The 26,251-nt window shown below is 37.0% G+C and overlaps 1 long non-coding RNA gene across 2 annotated transcripts in view; it reads right to left on the bottom strand.

Moving 5' to 3' along the window:
* Window positions 1–5,643: 5,643 nt before the first annotated feature.
* The window catches only part of LOC138102524 (uncharacterized), a 617,006-nt gene continuing 596,398 nt past the window's right edge, over window positions 5,644–26,251 (bottom strand). For both annotated transcript variants that reach the window (XR_011147431.1, XR_011147430.1), the window contains exons 2-3: window positions 15,381–15,478; window positions 5,644–6,692 (exon numbers count right to left, since the gene is read on the bottom strand). This is a non-coding gene — a long non-coding RNA (uncharacterized lncRNA). The remainder of the gene's footprint in view (window positions 6,693–15,380; window positions 15,479–26,251) is intronic.

Below are 26,251 nucleotides of genomic sequence, written 5' to 3'. Positions count from 1 at the left end.
TGTAATTTCTGAGTAAAAATTTAAATGAGGCCATGAAGCTGCAAGCCAGAATGAATGTGTAAATTGCTCTTCTAGCTTCCCCTCAACAAAAATGCAAAAGTAGAAATTCAATATTTTCTGTTAGTCAAAAGTTTTATATGTTTTCAAATGTTTGGACGTATTAAATTCATTTATAACAAGCTAAACACATACTGTTGATAATTGGAAGTATTTTTTTCATTAATTCCATAGATCAAAGATATTGCTAAGTCTAATTAACTGGAGGCATATCAGCTTTGATAGTTGTGGCCCAGTAAATATGATTGCATTTGCTGCTGCTGGGGGCAGGTGTTGGGCTGTTTCAGGTCCCAGGAGGTGGTCTGAGCAAGGCTGAGCAGGATTTACCAGGGCACCCCAAATTAGGGCTGGTCTCTAATAGTGATGCACAGCAAAATGGAACTTGGCTTCTGAACCTATAAGAGGTAAAATATCATTTATTCATTATTGTCATGCAAGGGATTTAAGTGCCTGATATTTTCTAGTCTTCTCCAGGACAAGATCGAGAAGTGGCCATGGGAATCCCATGAGGTTTAACACGACCAAATCCAAGGTGCTGCACCTGGGTCAGGGCAACTCCTGATATCAGTCCAGTCTGGGGGTGAACAGATCCAGAGCAGCCCTGCAAGAAGGGCTTGGGGGTGCTGGTGGGTGAGAGGCTGGACATGCCCCGGCTGTGTTCTCTGGGAGCCCAGAAACCCCCGTGTGCTGGGCTGCATCCAAAGCCCATCCAAAGGCAGGGAGGGGATTCTGCCCCTCTGCCCCACTCTGCTGAGACCCCACGTGCAGTGCTGCATCCAGCTCTGGGGTCCCAGCACAGGAAGGACAGGGACCTGTTGGAACCAGACCAGAGGAGGCCACCAAGGTGATCAGAGGGATGGAGCAGCTCTGCCATGAGGAAAAGCTGAGAGAACTGGGATTGTTCAGCCTAGGAAAGGGAAGGTTTTGGGGTGACCTAATTGTGTCCTTCCTGTACCTGAAGAGAGTCCACAATTTACAAGGACCTGGAGTGACGGGACAAAGGGGAATGGCTTCAAATGGAAAGACAGCAGGTTTGGATTAGACATTAGAAAAAAATCTTCCCTGTGAGGGTGGTGAGGCCTGGCACAGGTTTCCCAGAGAAGCTGTGGCTGCTCCATCCCTAGAAGAGTTCAAGGCCAGGCTGGATGGTGCTCTGAGCAACCTGGTCTAGTGGAAGTTATCTCTGCCCATGGCATGGGGGTTGGAATACAATGATTCTCGAGGTCCTTGCCAATCCAGGCCATTCTATGATTCTATGATAGTATTTTTTAAAGTCCATTTTTTCAGAATATCTGTAAGTTAAAATTCCCATAGCGATTAGTGAAACAGTGCTAAATCCCTGTCATGCCATGCTTTTTAAGGGCTTTGATCTACTGCTTTTACATAACACATTAAACATAAATAAGCTCCCACTTAAAGTATACTAACAGTACTACTTCACTGAAAATTCCTCATGATATTCTCTACTTTTGACACCACCTATCCGTCATATTAGTTACATTGGGTAATGTTTACATTACATTATGTAAATTGGTTTACTGTGAAATATTTTTTAATTAATTTCCTTCTCACCTTTATGTATTTGTATTTCTCAATTTTCTTAAACATACGTAACCTAAAGCTGACAAGTTTAACTCAATTTATAAAACAGTCAAACTAAATTCCCACATCCTCATAGGTTTTTCAGTGTTTCGCCGGGCTTTTTTTTCACAACACCCATTTATTAGTTATGAATATCAATGGGATAAAATAAGACTGAGATCTCTAAAGTGTATACAAATATAAAGTTTGTTTTCAGCAGAAAAAAATCTACCTTTATCCATTAAAATTCTTCAGGGGAACTATCCCCCTATATGTCACATGAAAATATATTTGTTTATTAAAACTATCGTATTAATTAACTACCTGTCCTCATTATCAGGCTTCTGTGAAAAGCTGTAAAGTTATTTCCATTTTTTAAAAAAATCCTTTCAAAAAAAGGAAAGGGTTGGAAAAGGTATTGATTTGTAAGAAGAATGTAAGAACCACTTGACAAATTAGCCCCTCTAGATTGATAGTCATATCCATAACTGCTCTTATCTGATGAGACTTACTAAAGCAAAATTCCTGAAGATTCTGTATGAGGATAGATTTAGTGAGTTATGTCAGTACAAATGCAGTTAGGATATCAGATAATACAAAAAAAATTAAGTTTACTTGAAATTTGCAACAATCAATATGTTTACTGATACATAATGTGTCAGATAGACAACTTTTCCTAACTCTTTTCTAAATCAAGCCCCTGAACTTGCCTCATTGTTATAAATCTAACTTCTGTGTATTTCTTTTTGGCTGTTTCCAATACTTCTACTTGCTAGTAAGTAAGACAAAGCCCTGCAAGACTTTCTGTTAAAATATGGATAAAAAATAGACAAAAATTTGGGAAATAAAACAACAGCTTTTATAATTTTGGTGAATTTGTTCTGCTCTTGCAGATCTGCACAGACAGACTGACACACAGATTCAGATCTTTCTCCTGCAGCTCAACTTTGTGGAATTCTTTTGCACTGGTGCACTGTTATTCTTTGTTAAATTTGATTATTTTTGCATAGGCCCACTCCTCAAGCCTGTTCAGGTCCCTCTGGATGCTATCCCTTCCCTCCAGCATGTCAATCACACCACACAGCTCAGGGTCATCAGCAAACTTGCTGAGGGTGCCTTGATCCCACTGTATCCCCACTGAAAATATTAACTCATGTTTATCCTAGTGTGGGCCCTTGAGGGATTCCACTTGTTACTGGTTTCCAAGTAGATAGTGAGCTATTGACACAGTTTGGAGGTGGCAATCCAGCCAGTTCCTAATGCATCTAACAGTTCATCTGTCAAACCCACATATTTCCAATGTAGTATCAAGAATGTTATATGGAACTGTGTCCAAGACCTTACAGAAGTCAAGATAGTTGACATCTACAGCTCTTGTCTTGTCCTTTTCATTGTACAGGGCCACAAGATTAGTCAGGCACAATTTGACCTTGGAGAAGCTATGTTGGCTGTGTCTAATTATCGCTCTGTCTTCCATATGCTTGGACATGTGTTCCAGGAGGATCTGTTCCATGATCTTAAAGGCACTGAGGAGTGGCTGGATGGTCAGTACTTCATACCTGCAAATACATTAAAACAAAGACCTGCAAATATTTCAACAGAAGATAACTTTATGAGAATATAATGAAGATTTGAAGTGAAGGATCTCCTCTGAGTCATTGCAAATCACAAGGCCAGCAGAGACTTTACAAGCTCAACCACTCTTTCTATGTCTGTACCATCCCAATTAACAAGAATATTTGCCTCGGACAACAGAATGGCCTCTTCTAAGTCTTCTGGTTTTTGTACCTGTAGCAATCTGTCATTACTGCCTTTAGTGTTTTGTGGAAAGGTTTAAATTCCTGTCTTTCTCATCCAAACCCTGGGATCATTCTGGGAGAAAGGGACTGATAAATAGCTCTTCTCTCTTTATTTTACATCCCAGAAGGCTATATTGTTTATATTATAATGTTTTCCTACTTTTCTGTTGGCTTGATGAACTGAGTGAAAGGCAGTTTTTTTCAATGAGAAAATGACTCAGAACCTTCTGCTGTGTGCTTTGTAGATTGTAGTGCAAAATGTATACACACAAGATATTCAACACACATCTTGAAGATAAATAAAACCTCACAAAGGCAATCATTGAGGTGTATCAATTCTAATGCCAGGCAAGTTAGGTAATTTCAATAAAATAGGATAACTGAGCTAGTTTTAAAAGGTACTGCTGTAGGATTTTACTCCTACAGCCTTTAGTTAGAGTGCTGGTTGTTCAATATCTCATGTTCTCTGGGTCTAGAAGAATGACAACAAGAAAATGAATTAGCGTTTTCTTTATGTTTTAGAGACAGGTAATGGATTACTACAACTTGGAAAGATGCTTCAGGACTAGACAGTCCTCCTAAACCTAGACAATTTTAGAGAAATAAAAAATCCTGAATTTTCTGCTCTAGCAGCAAATAAAACATTTAAACTTAAACAATTTCAGTAATCAATATCTAATCTGCACTCACAGCATTTTTATTATAGTTAGAAACTAAAAAGGTGAAAAGGTGGAGGGTTTTGTAGCCAAGGAAGGAGCATCACCTTTGTTACTTTATGTCTGATTTGCCACCAAAAAAAATCCACTTTCATGTTTCTAATATTGACAAAATAAGGCAATCCATCATTTCTCTCAGTTACTTCTTGCTTTCTAAACACTGGTCTTTTTTTTTTTTTTTTTTTTTTTTCCAACTGGCCCCATTGACCACGTCCTAGAGCATAATCCTTCCTTCAATGACTGTCGCAGGTTTGGTTTGTAACCAGGCAGAAACACCAATTTAGTGTAGTGGTTTGGTTTAAAATGCTCATTACTGTTTACCTTCTGTGAGATAAGAATTAGGAGAAATGCAAAGCAGGCACCAAACTTGAAAGAATATAAAGAAGTTTATTAACAGACCTAAAAGAAGGAAAAAAAAATTATACCACCTTCAGAACTCTCCTCCTCCCCCCACCTTCCTCCCTTCTCCCACTGACAATGTAAAAAGACAACCCTTAAGATGTTCAGTCTGTTTACCACTTCCATAATAACCTTGTTCAGTCCATTTAGAAAGAGAAGTCTCTTCTTGCTCGTGCTATGAAAACAGTATCACAACGAGACAGCCGCCCACTTCCAAATATTGTTCAGTCCATTTAGGAAGAGGAGTCTCTCTGCTCGCGATGTGAGTCCCTTCCCCCGACTTGCAGCTTTTCCCGCAACTGCTTTCGAGGGTCCACTCTTGAAGTTTTTGGGGTACAATTTTAAGGTTGAGCTGTTCAGAAACAAAAAACAGAGGCTCTTCTCCTTCCCTGGGAGCAAAGGGTCTTCCTCATCTTCATCGTTAGGACTATCTCTGGGAGCATCTCTAGGAACTGAGGTTTTCTCCTTTCCCATTTGGAGCAAAAGTCCTCATCTGGTCCATCTCTAGGGACTGAGGTTTTCTCCTTTCCCGTTTGGAGCAAAAGTCCTCATCGCTTCCATCTCTCCCTGTCCAAACTTCTCATGAAATTACAGCTGCGTCAGCATCTGCCTATCTCAGCGCAGGTGTTTTTGCTTACGAATTGAACACTCTACCCCCCATATTTTCATGAAATTACAACGGGATACTCTGATATATCATAGCTTCACAACAGAATTTCAGCTTTAAGCATCTCTCTCTCTTCCCTCAGGTTTTCAGCTCTTCACAGCAATAAAAGGGTTAATCTCACCTCGGCCTTGCAGCTTTGCAGCTGGAATGTTGAATTTTTCTTATCGCAGTGGAGTGGGGGGAGAGCCAAGCCGCTCCAGCTGCCCACGGCAAAGCAGTGGGGGGGGGGGTTCCACGGCTGGAACAGGTCCATCGACTCCAAGATGGCTGTGGCCCAGCCCGGCCTGGCCCAAGCAGGGCCTGCCCGGGCCCGCTGGCCCCCCCACAGGCCCCACAGCCACCTGTCCCAGCACCGGAAACAAGAGAGAGAGCTGTGGGGGGAGTTTGTCTATTCTTAAGTGTGTATCACAGAGGTGGTCACAATTTTAAGTGGCTTAAAGGATTGTCCATATTCAAACTGGCCAGCTGATAGGTTCTATCAGGTCCCAGAGGAAACTGTAAGCACGGACATCCCTTCTGGGACTATGCTTGCTAACCTATGACAATGACTTTTTCGTCATAGTGTGTCTCAGATATTCATAAACATTGGCCTGTCGCAGCCACACTTTATTCACTGTATTGCCACAAAAACTCACATAGGTGACATATGACATATGTCATATGACAACTGGTAAAGAAGGTGTGTCCATACTGCTGCATTAAAGCACAGCAAATTGCAGATAGCCAACACTAGTTAAAATGATAAGGCACTTTACAAAGTTTGTAGTTTGTCTGTGGAGGTAGAATGCTTTCCATTCAGCACATTTTTTCTTGCTTTTTTAAGACACCTAAATTAGGTGAAAAGGGGAAAGAAGCATTTTTTAATTAGCAAAATGATTGCAAACTGAACCTTGTAATTAGAAATTAGTATTTCAGGGCTTACTTATAGTGCTTGTGCACTATATTGGTATTTAAGGCAGCTTTGTAGTTCAGCGTCTGCATACAGAAATTGAGACCGTATAAAAACTCATCTCTGGAGGTCTGAGAATCATTATTTTTATTTATTTACATATTTATGCATTTTTTACAGAATAAAATAATTTTCCTTTATTTTTCATGACTGAGAAACTGCTATTAGTATAACGTGTAAATAAAATATACACATACAACCAATAGAACTTTTCCTTGCAGGTAAATATACTAAAAAATGTTTTTCTCATGTTCAGCTGGCACAGCCCATTTGCAAATGAGGAACTGGAGTTTATAGCTTCTTACTCATTCTTATAGCAATAAAGGTGTATTAAGGAAGCTGAAAAATGCACAATATTCATTACTCCTACCTATTCATAATTTAAGCTTTTGTCTGTTGTCTCATCTGAAAGCTATTAGTGCAATTTAAATCTATCTTACAAGGACTGCATTTTGGACTTAACTACGAGAAAGGTTGTCTAAAGCAAAGATGCTGCAAAGAGAATTCGACCCAGATGTGAGACCCTGCAAAACCAAGAGAAGAATTCACAATGTAGTATAAAGATTAAAGTACATAAACATGTGTAACTCTTACAACAGAATAGAGATGCCAACATGTAGAAATACCCACATTTTATTTTATACAACAGAAGAGAATATTTTTAGAGGGAATGCTTAAAACCTGAAGCTTTCCATCTGTGTTTTGGAATACTCTATGTCTGTTCATGGACAAAGATTGTTGTTGACAATGTTAGTTTATTTTTAATATTATTTAGACACTACAGAAGAGTTAATAGCATTTGTACCAGTTTTGAACAAAGCAAAATATGTTTCTTGCCATTAGGATTGTGGATTTGAAATGTAAAGTCTTTACTTTCCCTTAAATCTGCACATAGTTTTACAATAACAGACATTACCTCTGATACCCATTTTTATATCACTATTTGGCAAACACTTCATATTTGGATTCTTTCATTAAACTATATTTTTAAATTTTTAAGCATCAATATTAAGAACATTGAATTTCACATTAAAATAAAAAGATAAATATTCTGTGGAACATTCAGGCATATACAAAATTTAAGACAGATGGATTTATCAAAGATGACAACTAGTTTTGGAATATTTGTCTGGGTTTTATATTTCCTAATATTCAGATTTGCCATTCTCATCCTATTTCTTTTTTTTTTAAATTACAATTTGTGTAGACCTTGATGTAGCGTTTTCTAAAGCAGAGCTGATTACATTTTTTAAAACAATCTTAATGGTTATATATAAAAAATTCAGAGATTGCTGTAAGATCAGAATCACAGAAGCAACCTCAAGAAGACTAACGAATATTAGACAATAACATATTTTAATAGCTTGTTGATATTAATATCAATAATAATATAGCTTAGGATGAGATATCTGAGCATTGGAATCACCTAACTATGGAAAAGAATTTCCAGCAGAAAAGCAACTCAATCTAATAGCATTCATAGAGTAGAATCTGTGTATAGCTCAAATTTGTCTAAGCTGCAATCTTATTACATAGTCACTGAACAAGTAATTATAGCATCTATTATTATAATTACTTTGTCCTGTGAAGACATCTGAAAATAATTAATAACACTCTGGAAAATTATACTTTAAAAACTCTTGTATGGTACATCAAGAGAAGGAAATTCTTCCTTTTAAATCTGTATACAATAATTCTGTCTTCACTCATTTAGTACAGGGAAAGTTGTAATCCTGTGAACAGGGTACTGGAAAATATTTCGAACACAGACACTTTTAGTTGTTTCTAAACAAAATACTTTACCTGTTGCAAATTGGTTCATATTTGATGTTTTTTATAAAGAATTGTGAATCTCATCAGTTTTATTGCTGCAAATCACAATGAATTTTTATTGGGCTGATCTTAAAAGGGATTTGAGATATTTTAGATTCAGTCTTCATCCTGGCTGTGATACATTTATTCTTATTTTCAAGTATCTGTTCCTACTGCTGAGGAAACCTACAGGATTCAATTTGAATCAACAATAGGAATAAAATCTACTTTTTTACCCTCATACTTTTCACTCCTTATTCTTTTATGCCACTTGAGTTCTTTGCCCATGACCAGTGAAATCTTTCTAGGACTTTTGAGATCATTATTTTACCAAAACTACATGTCATTTCCCTGTAAAATTAACCTCATTCTTACAGCCAGCTTTTCAAATATGCACATTTGGCTATTAAACTCATTTTAGATCCTTTCAGGAGACAAGATGAAAACTCCAAGATTGCTTTACCAACAAATTTTTTTTTACTTTTTTTTCAGAGGGAATGTACATTTCAGTAAAAAGCCTCACAAACTTTTAGTTCCAACAGCCAACGTCTTAATATTTTCAATTTTTAATTATCATTGCTAACCATTAGGGCATAACAAAGTCCTATTCTTTCACCTATATTTTACCCATCTCCCTGGATTAAGTGCATGGAATATGCTCAAGGATTGCAATATGCAAAGGCACAGAACATGAAAAATAATACTAAAGGAATCCTGCCAAATACTGCTGTAGTAGGTGGCACTGAAATGCCACAGATTTCTACTGACCCTTATAATCTTCTATTCATTGTGTTACATGGTGCAATAACACTACCATTAACGAAGATGAGAGCTAGTTTGTGCACAATTTATGTTCCTGTAGTTCTAATAAAATAGGCACATATGCTTTCATCCAAAGTACTTATATCTCATACATATGCCAAATGATTACAATAATATATATCACTGATGGTCTTCACATAAATATAAATTTAGCTACAACTTTCCTATATCATTAGCCATAAAAACTTTGGGAGCACTGAGGCAGTATGAGATACCAATGGGTAAGCAATACAGCAGTGTACCTTCGGGGGATAATTTCAGCAAATCATTATCAGCTTTTCTTTCATTAACTCACTCAAGCAAAGATCAACAATCATATTGGTTTCGCTTTACTGACAAGCATTATAATCCGGGATAAAAGAACTTAGTTCATTCTAACACAATACACATAATGTGTGGTGCTAGACTGATTGTGAGCTTATGAAGTTTCTTCCTAGTCTATCAATACCACCCATTTGCACCTGCAGCAGGTTTTACCTCACAAGTTCAAGATAAACCTCTTTAAAAATGGCCTGCAATTTGATCTGTTATTATGAGCTAATTTGTATCTTATTGTCATCTTTATATGGCCTGTTATTGGTAAACAGTAAGAAAATGTGTGAATTCATGCTTGCTATCCATATCATCTATCAAGTGAGAAAAAAACTGCACACTGAAAAAGACAATGGAGATTTTACTTAAGTTGATATGTCATATTTTAATCATATTCTAGTGGCATTATTCAGGTATGTCCATTTGTGAGCTGGAGTGTCCCAAAAGCCAAAGAAACTTTATTATTTCATTTGGTCTGACATGTGTCAAAGCAGTTATATATATAAGACAATTATAAATTTATTTATGCTAAAATATTTCTTTATAATTCTTGTATATCTTGTATTCACATCAAACACAGTCAGCTTTCAGACCACACAATGCAAGCAATATTACTTTTGGTACAGAGTTGACAGGACCTTTCTGTAATTCCTTGACTGGAAATTTTATTCTGCGTAAACTGTTGCAGGAACATCAATAAACTGATAGTTGGTGCTTGATTAGGGATTTATTCATTTGGAACTGATTCAAGTCAGGGTGGACAAAGGAAATCAAGATCTAATTTAGAAGTCTGACAAGAAAAAGAGTGGACAAACTACACAGCAAAGAGAAACAAATAAGCAAATAAAAGTGGAGAATCTTGAGCTTGAATTACAATAAGCAAACCTGCTCTGAATTTTGCAGATTGAAAATCTCTAACTTTCTCACGTTGTATGAACACTAAAATTTAGTAGATGGTTGATAGTGGTCACTAGATTTCTCTACTTCTTTTTTTCTACCTGCACCTGCATCACTTTCATGCAAAGCCTACATCTACTGTACAGTGTAATTCCGCTAAGTCAAATTGCTATGAAGACCCACTCCTCTAATTCTTGAAAAATACCAACATAACTGACAAGATACTGTAGCTGAAGTGACTTTCCTTCAAATAGGCACTTTATAATTTTTAAGTAGGAAAATAGTTTCTCTCAGAATGAACCTTGTAAAAAAATACGTTATTTTGTGGCAAGGGCAATGAGCCGGTGATAGCAGCATCTTGTAGCTTCACTGATGGCAGTGTCCATCACCACAGTGACAGAAGGGACTTTCTGCTGGAGGTCACAGAGTTTAGAAACTTGTTAAGCAGACGCCTATTCCTCAGTGGCATGCGGACACCAGGTTACATGACCTCTTAAGGTCACCTTTCCACTCATCTGTGTATGATTTTTAACATTGGCTAAGGCCTTTGAACTGGTAAGCATCACCCAAGAATTTCTCTGGAATATACTTCTGACTGGAAACTTTTCAAATGTTGGTAGAGTCAGAAAAACTTTTGATTCTTTTCAGTTTCACAGAAAAAACCACTCAATTAAAAAATTATACTGCTGGACAGATGATTGGTAATGTAATGCCAGACTGTTATGACTGTTAATTCACTGTCAAACTGGGAAAGAATCTTGTTCATCCCAGTCAGATCCTCATCCAATTCTGTGTACTACTTAGGCTTAACTTCCTTAAGTGGTGAAACTGCCTTTCTCCTGATTTTATTTTAACAGCATAAAATACTATATATGTGGCTTTCTTTATATATAATTTTATTTCATGCAGAGGCCTGGCAGGTGGCCTGTGTGTGGAGGGGCTGCGTTGTGTGGGACAGAGCTGGTTCCACCAGCTACAACCAGTCCACCACAGGGCATAGCTGAGCCCCACAGCCGATAGCAGTGCCTTGGGAACAGCTGGGATAAGGGTGGGCAGAATGGTGAGGGGAACAGTGAGATAGACAGCCCAAAGAGCCCTGAGGGGAGAGTGGGAGAAAGGACAGGAGGTGCTCCAGGTATCCCAGCAGGGATTCCCTGGAAGCCCCTGGAGGAAAGCATCACAAAGACAGTTCCCCCTTTGCTCCCAATGGAGGACTGCACACGAGATCAGGGGAATAAATCATTACGGAACTGCATGGAGACACTACCCTGGAGTAGGTTTATCCTAAAGGACTGAAGCCTGTGGACTGAAGGACTGAAGGTCCCATGCTGGAACAAGGGAAAAGTGTGAGGAGGATGAAAAGGTAGAGAGGAACAACCGTGAACTGAGTACAACCTCACATTCCCCATCCCATTGTATTGCTCAGGGGTGGGGAGATAGATGAGTTCAGGATGAACTGACATTGAGCCTGGGAAAAGGGAGAATAAAGGAAGGTGCTGTTTTAATTTGTCTTTGTCTCTTACCAACTAAATCTATTTTAATTGTCAATAAATGAAATTATTTTTGCCTGAGTCTGTGTTGCCTGTAAGTAACTGGCAAGTGAACTCCCTCCTTCATTATGGGCCATGGAATTTCCATTTTTTTTTCTCCCCTCCTGTTTTGTTGTGGAGGGAGAGTCAAGAGCATCTGGAATCCAGCCAAAGACTACATACTACAGATATTTACAGCGGATTCTGGTAAAGTTGGGGAATCACCAGCAAATATATCTATCAAAATTTTAAATCGATCTTTTCAGAAAGAGTGCAACACAAAAAGGAAAGCTTTATTAATTGGCTCACTAATTAGCATAAAGTTATGGAAAATTGCCTAAGAGTGATAGGTTCAAACATTTGGAGTCATTGTATTAGATCACAGGATGAATTTTGAGGCTAAAATATAGAATAAGATAATCTTGAAAAATCCAGTAACATTGGTTTTCTAATAAAAATACCAACTTTGTAAACAATATTATTAACAAAAAACCAGCAGGGAACAATGTAAGACAAAATTAGCAGTCTTAGAATGGAAGTAAATTACTAGGCACTTAGTACATTTAACAGTCACTTAATGGTCACCCTAACAGGCTGTAGCTCTGAGCAGCCATATTAGGAGCATAGCCATAACAATGTCTTTTAATTGGCTTTGTTTGATGATTGCTGAAGGAGCACAATGGTTTGCAAAGGTATGTGTAGAACAAGTCCACAACTAAAAAACCCAAGAGTCTGAGAAGATGAAACAACTCAGATTGTTCGCTCTAAAATTCTTCAAAGATTTGCTTGGGAGAATTCTGTGGGATAAGGTCTCTGAGGGAAGGGTGTTACAAAAATGGATTTGCTTGTATTTTTCTTCTCTTTCTTCATGCACATGCTTTAGAAAGAGGAAAGCAGAATTAGACACCAAAAACCTGGTTTGGTTTGGTTTGGTTTCTTCTCACAGCAACCCACTTTTACAGACAAAGTCACACTTGAAAAAGTTTCCCTTACATGGGTCATTGAAGCCATATTTACCTTGTAGATTTTTCTTATGTAATAAAGAGACGATCAAGAACAATTGGTGATGTTCACAGATGATTTCCAAGTGTGCCCAAGTGGCCAAGAAGGCTAATGGCATCTTGACCTATATCAGAAACAGTGCGGCCATGAGGACCAGGGCAGTGACCCTCCCCTGTGCTCAGCACTTGTGAGGCCACACCTCAAATCCTGTTTGAGTTTTGAGCCCTTCATGACTAGAAAAAGACTGAGGTGCTGGAGCATGTCCAGGGAAGGGCAAGAGAGCTGGGGAAGGCTCTGGAGCACAAGTCTGATGAGGAGCAGCTGAGGGAGATGGGGATGTTTAGCCTGGGGAAAGGAGGCTCAGGGGAGACCTTCTCTACAGGTTTTGAAAGGAGGGTGTAGTGAGGTGGGGGTCAATCTCTTCTTCCAAGTAATAATTGTTAAAACAAGAGGAAATGGTCTCAGGTTGTGCCTGTGTATTTAGAATTAAATTGAGAAAATTTCTTTCACCAAAAGGGCTGACAAGACCTGGAATGTGTTGTCCAGGAAAATGGTTGAATCACAATCCCTGGAGGTATTTAAAAGATGTGTAGATGGGGCACTTGGAAACATGGTTTAGTGGTGGACTTGGCAGTGCTGGTTTGATAGCTGGACTCGATTTTCTTAAGGTTCTTTTCCAAACTAAACAATTTCATGTTCTATGATTAAACATAGTGGAATCCCAGATGATGAATGAGTGGATCTATTACACACCCCATGGGACATGATGGGGAGCACAGTATAGATCAGAGTCTCAAGTCTGACATAACATTTGGGCAACATTTGCTGTTTAACAGCAGTTTGTGCATGTCTTGCTGGATGCAGCCTGGCTCCTGCAGAGTCACATCAGTGTTCATGATTCCTGCTCCCCAGTGCTTGCTTCCAACGCTCTCTCTTTGGGCACATCAAATCAAGGCAACCAGATAAACGGACATAGTATGAATACAACTCAAAACCAGTGCCCAAAATGTACCCTCTGAAGTGAGAACCCTAAAAAATCTAGGACAGAGACAATCTTCCTGGAGGCAGCTGAGGATCACGAACATTATCACTTCTAATTGCAGCTGGAAAGCGGCAGGATTGCTGTGCTGGTCATCGAAAGAGATATGCAAGAGATAACAGCCCTTCAGAATTAGCGCTGTTTCAGAGTACATGTACTGCAGGTCATTGTGGATAAACCATCCAGAGAGGAGTGAAAACTCTTTAGAAATTTGCTGTATGTTAATTTCTTTTTATTTAAATGTGAATCTTATCATCATGTTAATAAATAGACATTGCCTCCCTCCAAAGTACTCTGTAGTCACTACCATTTCTCTACCTCAGCAGTAAACACTGTCTCAAAGACACTCCGCATACTGCTGGAGGCAGAAAGGAGGAGACAAAAAAGGCTGTGTGAAATTCAGATATGGCATGAGACAGTCACTGTGCCTGATTGAGGAGGAATCCAAAAGCAGATGGGCATTAAATGAGAGTAAAATGGAAAGTGCAAAGGAAAATGTGTCATGTCAAGTTCCTGAAATGTATATATCTGAGTAAGAACTGTCTGTGTTTAGAGCCAGTTAATTTACAAAACAGTAAGACTTTTTTACTCTGCATTCAAACATCAGTGAAGGGGTTTACTTAATACCAGACAGTGTGAGGTCAAAAAAAGCAGATGGAGATCTTGCAAGTATTTTAATAGGAGGTATGTATTTAATGATCTGTTGAATTACATGGGCCTTGGAAACTTGCTATGATTCTCATAAATCTTAATAGATAAAAGGGATAGACTATTTACAAGGACATGGAGTGACAGAACAAGGGGGAATGACTTCCAACTGACAGAGAGTAGGCTTAGATCAGATATTAGGAAGAAATTCTTCCCCGTGAGGCTGTTGAGGCACTGGCACTGGTTGCTCAGAGCAGTTATGGATGCTCCATTGCTGGAACTGTTCAAGGTCAGATTTGATGGAACTCTGAACAACCTGGTGTGGTGGAAGATGGGACATGCCCATGGCAGGGGGAATGAGATGAGCCTTAAGGCCCTTTCCAACCCAAACCATTCAGTTATTTGTGAACATGGCTAGAGCTGCACCTGATCTAAATCACTAGAACACTATGGCTGCAAATGGACTATTTAGCCAAATGGAGTGGAGAAAAGTTTTGGAGGCATCATTTTAGGCATAAAAGTTTTGAAGGCATACATCTTAGTAACTGGCATATTATAAACTGGAAACATTCATTGTACTGATAGTACAGTTCTCAAGAACCTGCATATATTGTATTGCTTTCTCCTTTTCAGCACATTTGAAATGCAACCTTGTCTTTTGGCTGCTGAGAGTAAATTCATTTAGAAAAGTACTAGATGCCAAAAAATAACTTAGAAAAATATAAATCTACATATGAGTGACAAAATAACTGCTTATGCTGGTGAACAACTTTTCTATCGTTTATAAATAAATCACTTCAGCTTCTTAAGATTCTCTGACTGAAAAAGCTCAGAAGCTACTCCAGAATTTGACATTTGGATTTTAAGCTGAAGTGCAGAAAAATAGTCCATGTGTGAAGGTCACCAACAATTCATCTAAGACATTAAACATTATAAACTGTCTAGCAACATTTCAGGTACTCATTTATTTATGAAAAGACATACATCTTGTAAGGATTTAAAATGGTTTCTGAACAAATAAAATGAAGAAGGGACTTAAACATTAGATAAAGTATCAGCTAAGATATATAGTCAGCTAGATTATAGGTGCAAAGACATTACTGCCACCATTTTTAGAAACAGATAAGTTAAATACCAATTTTTGTACTTACTTTTTTGTTGATACGCAGTTGGCAATTTATCAGTATTCCCTATGCAGAAGTCATCTGAACTTTTAATGGCATGTAAGTTTGTTCCTCAAGAATTACACCTAATATTTTATTTAAAAAAAAAAATAACACAGAAAAGTTTTTATTTTACAATTACAGTGATTAAAACAAAACAAAGAGCTTCAGTTTTTGGTTGCCTATTTCCAAATGTGCAAATGTGTAGGATGACTTCCAGAATACCATACTCATATATGATGTCCTAATACTGTGTACTTTGGATTTCTCTGATAAGATCAGCCATTTGTCACACAGAGAATAAGTAAAGATCAACATAGGTCCCTTCTGGCACATCATTAAAAGAAGATGGAATTCTGCCACACGACCAAGGTGGTCCTGTCAGAAATCTCTTAAAAGGAATATTAATATGCCCCACTTTTTATCCTAAAGAAATGGCTTAAAGTTGCAGCACTTTGGAAGGCTCTGCTGCATCAGAATGAGCTTTCTGAACAGAGACAAAAAGTGGAATAACCCATCTTTGCTTATAAATCCTAAATTCTCCTGAATTTCTTAAGATCCATAGGATTTACTCTTTGGACTAAGACCTGCAAGTCTTAATACCAGGTTAACAGCACAGGCACTTCGTTTTAACAAGTTCCATGGCAGTACGGTAAATTAAAATAATTTAAATGAAAATAATGGGAGTGGGGAAACTTAGGTCAAGAGTTAGTAAAGGTTTCTTCAAGCTAAGCTATATATATAACAAAATTTTAGTGAAAAGTAAAGCAAAGATCATAATGAAACCCTGAAGAACTCTGTTTCCCCTTATCTCATGAATCTCTGACTAGAAAGAAGATAGATCTCTTGCTCAATTTTAGTAATGTGAAAGTTTGCTGGCTACAGTTAATATTGCAAAAGGCAAATTCAGATTAAAAATTAAACCAGCTCATATGAGTACTTATTTTAAATGGGATGAGCTTGCATTCTTCTGCAATAACCAAAGAAGTAACCTGATCAACCAGCTATAGCCAAAATCAGGTTCTTGATCTAGCCCTAATCTAATCTAGCTGCCTAATTTAATGTTAAATTCCCTGAAATGAAGTCCTCTGAAATTATAACAAACAGGTGTGGAAGGTATCTTTCCAGCTTTATACCGGCTAGCGCTTGTATTTCAATGCCTTAGAAAGCCTCGAGCAGCCTAGAGAGGCAGCACAGGCGATCTAGCACTTTAATAGCTCTAAAATCAGTCCCTGTATCAGCTGCAAAGCAAATACCATCAGCAGAAGCAAAGAGGGAGAAATATAGCTCCCTGCCCGCTCAATTTCCTGCAGTTAGAAGCTTTAAAAATGAGACAGACAACCAGAGATGTTCACAGGAAGAAAGCTGAGCTGGGAGAGAGGGCAGAGCCTCCCCTCGACTATCCTTTATTCGGAGAAGGGGAAAGGGGAGGACTGGGGGCAGACCCGGGGTGAGCGGCCAATCAGACACTGCTGAAGAGTCTGAGTTACATTTGGTTTTTCCCACGCTTAGAACAAAGGAGCTCGGAGCACATGGGCAGGAGCACGTGTCCTTGGGAGGGGGAGGGGAAGCTCAGAACAGGCCGCAACAAACAGGCTTATCTATGACAAACACAGTCTTAATACACACGTGGTCTCCTTGGGCACATAAATAGGCTCACATCACATTAGATTTTTGTAGCAGACTGTGCAAACTCAAATAATACTCAGGAACAAGGAATGAAAATTAGAAGTCTATGCCATGTTTCTGTAAATTCCAGTGCACTGGTTTAGGATACTTGGGATACTGGGATCTGGAGTTATTTTCTACAACACATTTCTTAAAAACACTCGATTAACCTATAAGTAAAACTACACACAATTGAAGACACTATTTTCTTTTTCTATATTACCATATGATGATCTAAAATTAAAGATAAAATGTGGCATTATGAATGTACAGATTTACACTTTTCAGCTTCATAAATATGACATGACAGCTACATTCTATAAGGCAAAATAACCAGTCTCATGAATTTTAGAGCTGTTAGTTACTGGAGAAAAGAGAAAGAAAAACTTTGACATAACAAAGTACCTCTTATTTCTATACTTGTTATATGGAATACACATACACAGTATGCAGAAAGCATTCTGTAACATGAAAGGTTATATTTAAGACAGGCTTTCTTCACATCAGAATGGTCCACTTTCTATTCTTGGTATGCAGGTAAGTTAATACATTATTGAAAAATAAAACTAGTCTGATTTTTATTCCATAAATAATTAAATGTCCTAATTCAAAATTCCATCATTTTACTTATAAACTGCAGTTGACATGTTTTTATGTAATGTAAACCCTTATATAGCTTACTTGTTAATATTGCTTTAATTTCCAAATATCAAGAAGGAAAGAAACTTCCTGTCGTTTTCAGCCATGCATTGCTGGCATTTCCCTATGCAACTCTCTGCAAATTTCCTGAAGTTCCTTATAATCCTTTGTCAGATTAGTATATGGGGAATTTCATTTGGCCTGAAAAGCACAGAGATGTTGCTATAGAGGCTACTAGGAATTCCAAGACTTGCAGTTCTGTGGTTTTCAAATTAACTATAGAACAGTAGAGTTTTGTATAGTCCATTTAAAAATCACAAGGCTAAGGATTCTCCTCAGAATATGGAAAAAGTCTTCAGAGTTTACAGATACAGTAAGGTCAACAGAATGATCAATTGATAAAGTTTTGTCAAAACATTTTCTGGTTTTGATTCTTCTTTCAAAATTAAAATAAAAAACCAAATAAAAGACAATAGTTACCTATAAGTGGATGAGGTCACTAGTATAACTCTTACCTCATCTATTACTTACATGTCCATGATCAATATGTCAAAATAATAATGTCAGCAGCAATTAGTCTGGTTTCTGATTCTAACCCAAACATTACTATGTACTCCTGAATTTAAAATTAAAAAACAAACAAACAAACAAACAAAAAAAACACCAAAAAAACAACCAAACAAACAAAAAACCCCTGACCCTAATACCTTAAGGAAAAAAATATGTTAAGCAATATAAAAAATGTGTGTGCTTTTGTTGCAATAATTACAAGGAGCTGGGTATTTTTCATCATGTTAGGAAGCATGAAAACAATATGCACAAAACTTCATTCTAATCTAATTAACAAGAATTTTGTTTGAAAAACAATTTTTTGCTCATCAGCTAAAGTACCATGGCTATTTATAAACACAATAGCCTAACATTCTTTTCAATTGCTGATTTTCTCTGTAATTTCTTTGAAAGTTCCCTCCAAAGCATGCCCTCTACACATTTTGGGACTGTGAACTTGGCTGAAAATTTAATTGGAATTGCACTTTCTAGGTTTCTGCTCCCTGTCCTGGTACTCGATCACGAGCAAGAGAGACAGGATACAGCATCTTATATAAACATGAAGTCTAATAACTCTTTCTTTCTTTCTTTCTTTCTTTCTTTCTTTCTTTCTTTCTTTCTTTCTTTCTTTCTTTCTTTCTTTCTTTCTTTCTTTCTTTCTTTCTTTCTTTCTTTCTTTCTTTCTTTCTTTCTTTCTTTCTTTCTTTCTTTCTCTCTCTCTCTCTCTCTCTCTCTCTCTCTTTCTCTCTTTCTCTTTCTCTCTTTCTCTTTCTTTCTTTCTTTCTTTCTTTCTTTCTTTCTTTCTTTCTTTTCTTTCTCTCTTTCTCTCTTTCTCTCTTTCTCTCTTTCTCTCTTTCTCTCTTTCTCCCTTTCTCCCTCTCTCTCTCTTTCTCTCTCTCTCTCCCTTTCTCTCTTTCTCTCTTTCTCTCTCTCTCCCTTTCTCCCTTTCTCTCTTTCTCTCTTTCTCTCTTTCTCTCTCTCTCTTTCTCCCTCTCTCCCTCTCTCTTTCTCTCTCTCTCTCTCCCTTTCTCCTTTTCTCCTTCCTTCCTTCCTTCCTTCCTTCCTTCCTTCCTTCCTTCCTTCCTTCCTTCCTTCCTTCCTTCCTTCCTTCCTTCCTTCCTTCCTTCCTTCCTTCCTTCCTTCCTTCCTTCCTTCCTTCCTTCCTTCCTTCCTTCCTTCCTTCCTTCCTTCCTTCCTTCCTTCCTTCCTTGAAACTTTTGTTGAAAATCTACAAGCTGGAAATACCTTGAAACTTTGTAGGTTATTGCTGCTAGGTTTTACTGAAAGGAAAAGAAAAACAAACCCAACACCCATAAACAATTCCCCCTCTACTTCCTCCCACCGCAAAAAACCATCAAAACCAAACAAGCAAACCTAGCCAAACAAAAAACCTATATCCACAATGTTTGTTACTGGATGACTGAATTGTAAAAAGTGGTTATTAATAGACCTCCAAATTAATAGGAAAGGTCTTGTCTTCATGAAATCACTTTGTGGTAAAACACTGCTTTTGCAAGCAATTTCAATTAACAAATAAATCTGCTCCCGCTGTCTTGTCCCTCCCTGGCCTCTTGGACTCCTCTCAGCAGTAAAGTGAAAACATACCACAGTTTTCTGCCACTCGACCTGCCTCTGCCACTACTTACACCAAGAAATGGAAATTGGGGTATTTATGATTAAACCCTTGAAACATTCTGGTTTTGTTCACAAAACTGTAAAATGTGAACAATTCTCCCAAGGCCAACAGCAATACAGTACTGTAAAACCAAAATGCAGGACATGTTTATACTGTTAACACTGAATTTTTTTTTTTATGTCATTGTCTTGCATATCTTCCATCACAATGTAGAAGGTAAATAATATCTGTTAAAGCTTCTTAACACTCTTAAAATGAAAGAATCAATGAACTGAAGTAGGAAAATCCCCAGAAAAGATGTAATTGTTCTAATGAAAATATAACAGTTTCTGTGAGGCAGTACACAGCATTCTAAAAGAAGTAGATATCTCCAGAAAAGAATATTTGAAAACGCTTTTGAAATGCACTTTAACTGTCCAACGCTCAGCTAGATGCTTTCAGTATTTCCAGCTTTAACTGCTATGAAAATTCAAATCTCATTTGAATGGAGTATGATTTAATGGAACTTCAGAAAATTTAATTTTCTCAATATTGCCAGACTGTACATATTTATGTTAGTGCATAACTGAACAGACTTAAAACAACTTTTTGATTAAAAGCATCTCTTTCAAAACAATAAAACACTTGACAGTATCACTGAAATAATCTGTGGGAAGATAGAGAGAAACTACAAGAGAAACAGAACAGACATTGAAGATGTATGCAAACTGAAGAGAAATAATTCTGATTTTTAATTTAAACTTACGCAAATATTAAGTCTTCAAAGACGAAGACAGAAAAGAGATTTCTTAATATTGGTCAGTAGGTACAAAACAAAGAATAGTCATCTATAAAACTTTCCTGATGAGAAATATCCAGTAGTCATTAACTGAGACATAAAACCTACTAAAATTTTAAATGAAGTTTGGGGAGAGGACTATACCTATCTCCAGTGTCAATGTCGCAGGGAGAAAGGGAAAAAAATCTCCTGTTGTAAAAATTTCTCTTATTAGTTCTGCTATGCATTTACCAGGAGAATTTTTGACATAATATGCAACAAACCTTTTCTGAACTAAAATATGGTGTTTAGGTGGTCAGAAAAACACAAGTCATGCAACCTCAAGGATTTCTTGTACTTGACACAGATAAAATTCTTGCATTCAACAGAGAGAAGCAAATAATTTGTTCTGCTTCTAGAGCTGTCTGTACCAACTCCAGTGATGTTGTAGGATAACAGTTCTCTGTTATTCACAAAATATGTCAAAATCAACAAATAGAGCTAACACTATCATTATCAATAGCATGAATTTAAAGAAATATTCTTGTTGAGATTTAAACATACACCTGTGAATATAGAAGAGTCTTGACAAATGTAACTTAAATGTTATCCTCAGCTTAGGAGGGGATTTTTTTGTGCTCTTTTCAGCCATTGACAAGATGAGGAATTTAGTAAAAAATATCCATTAAAGATATCTACCATAACTCTAATAGTATTGTGATGCAAGAAAATGTATTTAGGGCTAGAAATAACAAAGAAAATAGGTTCTCCTTATGCATTCACAGTTCCATCCAAATCAGCAACTGTCAAAAGATGAATGGAGGTCTCCCTTTAGAAGGCAAGGAGATGGACTGGTGCTGAGGAAGTATTACTTCCAAGTGCTCTTGTGTTGTTGCTAGGAAGAGTTCTCTGAATTCTCCTTCTCCACAGAAAAACACACCACAACCATTTAAACAGAGTAGAGCACATCCACAATAAAATCAGTAACACCTCCATAGGGCACATCTTTAAAAAGTCAGTTTTGATTTGATAGTACACAAAATTTTAGGATATTGCTTCATCTTTTGTTAGACACTTACTATTCTCTCCCATCCAAATTAATGGAAGTGAACTGCACATGATTTTAAGCATTATTTTTTCTGAATAGAATTTAGAAATTAAAGCCTAGGGGCTCATTGTACTATGGCCTGCATACGTCTGGGATGAAAAGATTGCCTCTTCACCAGAAAACTTATATCTAAATTGTTGGAAAGTGTGCTGTTACAGAGGTGATTCAAGCTATTTGATCAAAATACCAGGATTTTCAAAGGCAGATAAGAAAATTGAGTCTGTGTTCAACAGCATTAAGTATTCATGCGATTTCTTGCATTACTCTCATTTTATCACTCATATAAACCACTATCATAGATTCATTCTAGACAGACTAAAAATTACACTTTGAACAATTAATAGTATTAAAGAAAATTTTCAAAGAGCAGTGTTCATTCAGCCAGTCTTCTGAAAATAAATTCTAAATGCGAATACTGAAACTGAAAAATTTTTGGTTTTGTGGTTCTATAAGGCCTGTTGCATAAGAGGATAAAACATATCTGAGGACCGTTCCAAAACACTTTGCACTTTGGAATATTTTCCTGGCTTCATAGAAATCCACAGAAAGTCCACAATTAACTCCTGAAACTGAGCTTAAGTTGTATTTATAACTACTCTGGCTACAACAGTTTCTAATGTGTTTTCAGGTAATATGTTGTCTGAAATGGCTCATGTTGCACACCTCTGAGGAACAGACATGTTCTACTATTGCTGAGAGATGCCATGAGAGGAGCACCAAATATGTGCTGCATGCTCAGATTTCCATCTGTGAGAGTAAATGTTGCTGTGAAAACTCACTGCAACAGCTTGTGCTGACAATCAGTTTTCTGACTAACCCAGCCCTTTCCTGAGTGTGAGAAGTAGAACCTCTGAGCTTTCTGTGTTACCTCTCCAGGCAGTCTGCCCTCCATATATCTGCTCTCCCCCGTGTGTGACACACTCCCCTGCTAGATGCTCCTTTTGACATAAAGGACCAGGTGTGCTGACACACCTGCTCTATGTGCCCTTCATGGAGCACTGGCACAATATACAGTCCCTTCACATTTTGGGGTATTATACAGATGTATTCCCCCATGAATACAGCACTTGCAGCATTCAGCTTGAAGTTCAACAGAGGCAAGGCAAGAAACTTGGTGGAAATGCGTCTTAAATTCAGCTCAGTTTTGTAGCCCAAACTTCAGAACTGCTTCTAAAAAGACACATGCAAACAATAAAGTTTGAAGTAGTCAGTAAAATTAATGATATATATTGTTTATCTTATCTGAGGTTGTGTAGAAAACACTTGTTATAACTATTAAAAATGCATAATAAAAATGCAGTTATTGGTCTGATTTAAACATAGAACATAAAGAAATATTTATCTGATAAATTATTTATGCAAGCATTCACATTTTTGTGGCATTTCTTCAATACATTTTAGTAATCCCAAGTTACAAAAGCTTAACTTCAGCTCAAGATTGTTTTTCAGCTGATAAGCTTCTTTTGATCGTCAGTAAATTAAAACTGTAAATTGTGGCTACAGTTACATAGTGTATTTTTCTTCTTTAAATACTCTACAGGACTTCTCTATTCTAAAACAATAATCTTGTTTGAAAAGATGAAAAAAGAAATGGAATTTCCAATAAATTCTCTTAAGTATGCTTAATTCTAAAGAACATTTTTCTTCATTTACTTGAAAACAATACCTGAATTTTTATTGATTAAATAGATTTTGCTGGTTTTTCTCCAAATTTGCAGTCGCCAACTGTCTTTTCTCCTGCAAAGTTCTTGTTTTTTTTAAAAAGAAATTAATACAAATATATTTTCTATATGAGTAGGTAGCTGCAATTTGACTCTGAGGATTGTTATATATGCCAAACTGAAGGACACTGGAATTAAGTAACATTAAAAAAGAAGCCATAAAGAATTTTGAAGACACTTGGAGTCTTGCCTGAATGCAGACATGTACTGCAGACTTTACTACACTGTCTCCCTATACTAAAAATAGATTTATTTAACATGTAAGACCCTGAATAAAAATAAAAGGTGAAAAATGGCATGTGTAAACATAAAATTGCAAGAGTTAAAGTGAGAAAAGTGGTGAGAAAAGTTAGTGAGAAAAGGAGATGGTAAAATAAGGTGGTTGTTGTAGAACTGATACACTTCTGGAGACCAAGACCCACTTTTATGCATTGCAAGTCTCTTATTTCTCACAAGAAACACAGAAATAGGTGTTCCTTCTCAACAACAGTTTGCAGGCAGAGGAAGATTCTCAACTGGGAATACTAGATCAGACACATAACCCTGAATTATATGGACGGTAAAAAACCAGATGCAGCAAAGACACAATATTGAGAATCTCCTCCTGCTTCCAGTGGCAGAGCAGGAGCAATATTGCCATGCAGTTCCAAACTATCCTTCAGTGCTGCACTGCTCTGGGTGGGTCTGAGTGCTCTTTCTGTCTAAGTAATAAACTGTTAATGAGTTACAGCATCTAGTTAATTCTTGCTTAAGGTCAGGAAGCCAATGGGTTACCAGAGGAGAAACTGACCTTGTGACTATTTATAATGATTTTGAAGTGTTTGAAAATATAGGATTTTCTGGAAGCTGCTACAGCAATAGAATCAGTGCAGGAATGAGAATGAGGGTTTCCCAAAGTGGTCTTGATGAGATTCGTGTATGACACTTAAAATCTTGGTGGTTTTTTTTTTAATAAAGAATATAGACACTTTAGCTCTCCATTCATGCTAAAATAAACCCAGAAATTTTATATGTGAGTAATATATCTTGGAATGAACAGTTATATAACCTATAAAGCTCAAACATGAATTGGCATGAAAATGTAAATTATACTGCTTATTACATTACCTAGATACGTACATTTGCTGCAATAATCATTTAGCAGTTAATCATCTTGCCATGATTTTAATCTGTTGATTGCTACTGGTTGAGATAACTTAGAAATGGATTTTCCCACCTTTTTTTCTATTAAGGCATCTTTTTCCTTAGAAATTTAAACTTGAGTGTACATGGTAGAAATACGCAGAAGTGTTATTGTGAAAATAAACCCTAAATTATTACATATCTGTACACTGTACCACCATTGCAATCAGCATTAGACAGTCTTGATTTTATTAATCTGTGTTTGATGAACATCTTTGGTTAATTGAGAATTATTAAGATTAGCTAAACTAGGAGACCCACGTACAAATGTTGTTTGGATTGACTTGATTTTTTTCCCAGGCTTCTTACTATGATATAAATTCTTACTTCAAATCAGCTGTTAAAAATCCCTTACAGTCTGTGAACTTATTCTAGGATACACTGTGAAAAAATGGGAAGTAAGCATGGGATTGGAATTGTGAGATAAAGAGTGTGAGACAAAAAAAGTGGGAAACAAATAGAAAAGGACCAGTGATTAGAAAACCAAAAATGCTACCAAAAAAGTGAGCTATGAAACATAGACTGAAATACATTGGAATATAGGCTTTGCTAAGAGAAAGAAAAAAAAAAGAAAACAAATTTAAGACAGAAAAGTACTTAATGAGAGGAAAGAAATCAGCATATCTTCAAATAAATAATATGAAATTTAAAAAATGAAGATTTTGGGAATAGGTCTTATTTTTATTTGAATATAGAGAATTGAGCTAGGACTTGGGTTTGGAGCTGACCTGCAAGCCATGTATTTTAATTTTGTCATTGCTTGCACTTTGCTTTTCTAGTTGGCAATACTCCTTGTTATGTCTTAAGTTTTATGAAAGTCAATAGAACTACAGTAACTATTATGATCAAATTTTGTGCAATGGAAATGTTTTATTTATATATATATATATATATTTTTTTTTTTTTTTTTTGTGATATACTCACAACGCTTTGAGAATCTCAATTTGCTATAGAAGTCATCTTGCGTTTTTAGAATTCTCCAGCCCTTCTTTTTCTGATATTTTATATGGACCCTCAGCCAACTCCTTTCTGTTCCAGGTCACTTGAAAAGTATGTATTAAAAATATATGTTTGGCAATCAAGTTTTCCAAAGTTACTTAAACCTTGAATGATTTGGATTTCATGCATAATTTTATTTTAAAACTCTCCCTTTAACCAAGAGCTATCCCCATCTTCCCTGCAGTCACCAAGGGTTACCTCCATAGACTTCCCTAGGAAAATACAATCACAAGCATTGCTCAGGGCCTTCAAGATCTGCTGTTACAAATTTAGATGTGTTATACTGTTTATCCACTTGACTCACCTTCATCTTTACACATCTATGTACAGATCCTCTGCTTGTTCCTTGAGACTACAAACAATCCACAAAACTGCCCTTGATGGTGACTGCCTCATTGCTCTTGTTTTAGTCCCATCATACAGGAGGTTAATACTTCTCTGCTGTCAGAGTAGCAGTGCTTTTGGGGTTAAACAGTGTAGCTGATCAAATCCTTCCCTTTTAAAGCAGGATTTAAACATGTCTGTTAAATCTTGGTGGGTTTATTGTAAACAGAAAAAGAAGGAAAACTTGAAAGACAGGGTTAAGACCTTTTCCTGTAG

The sequence above is a fragment of the Aphelocoma coerulescens genome, unplaced genomic scaffold, assembly GCF_041296385.1.
Source record: "Aphelocoma coerulescens isolate FSJ_1873_10779 unplaced genomic scaffold, UR_Acoe_1.0 HiC_scaffold_78, whole genome shotgun sequence".
NCBI classification, from domain to species: Eukaryota; Metazoa; Chordata; class Aves; order Passeriformes; family Corvidae; genus Aphelocoma; species Aphelocoma coerulescens.
This window is presented reverse-complemented; position numbering and strand designations above follow the sequence as displayed.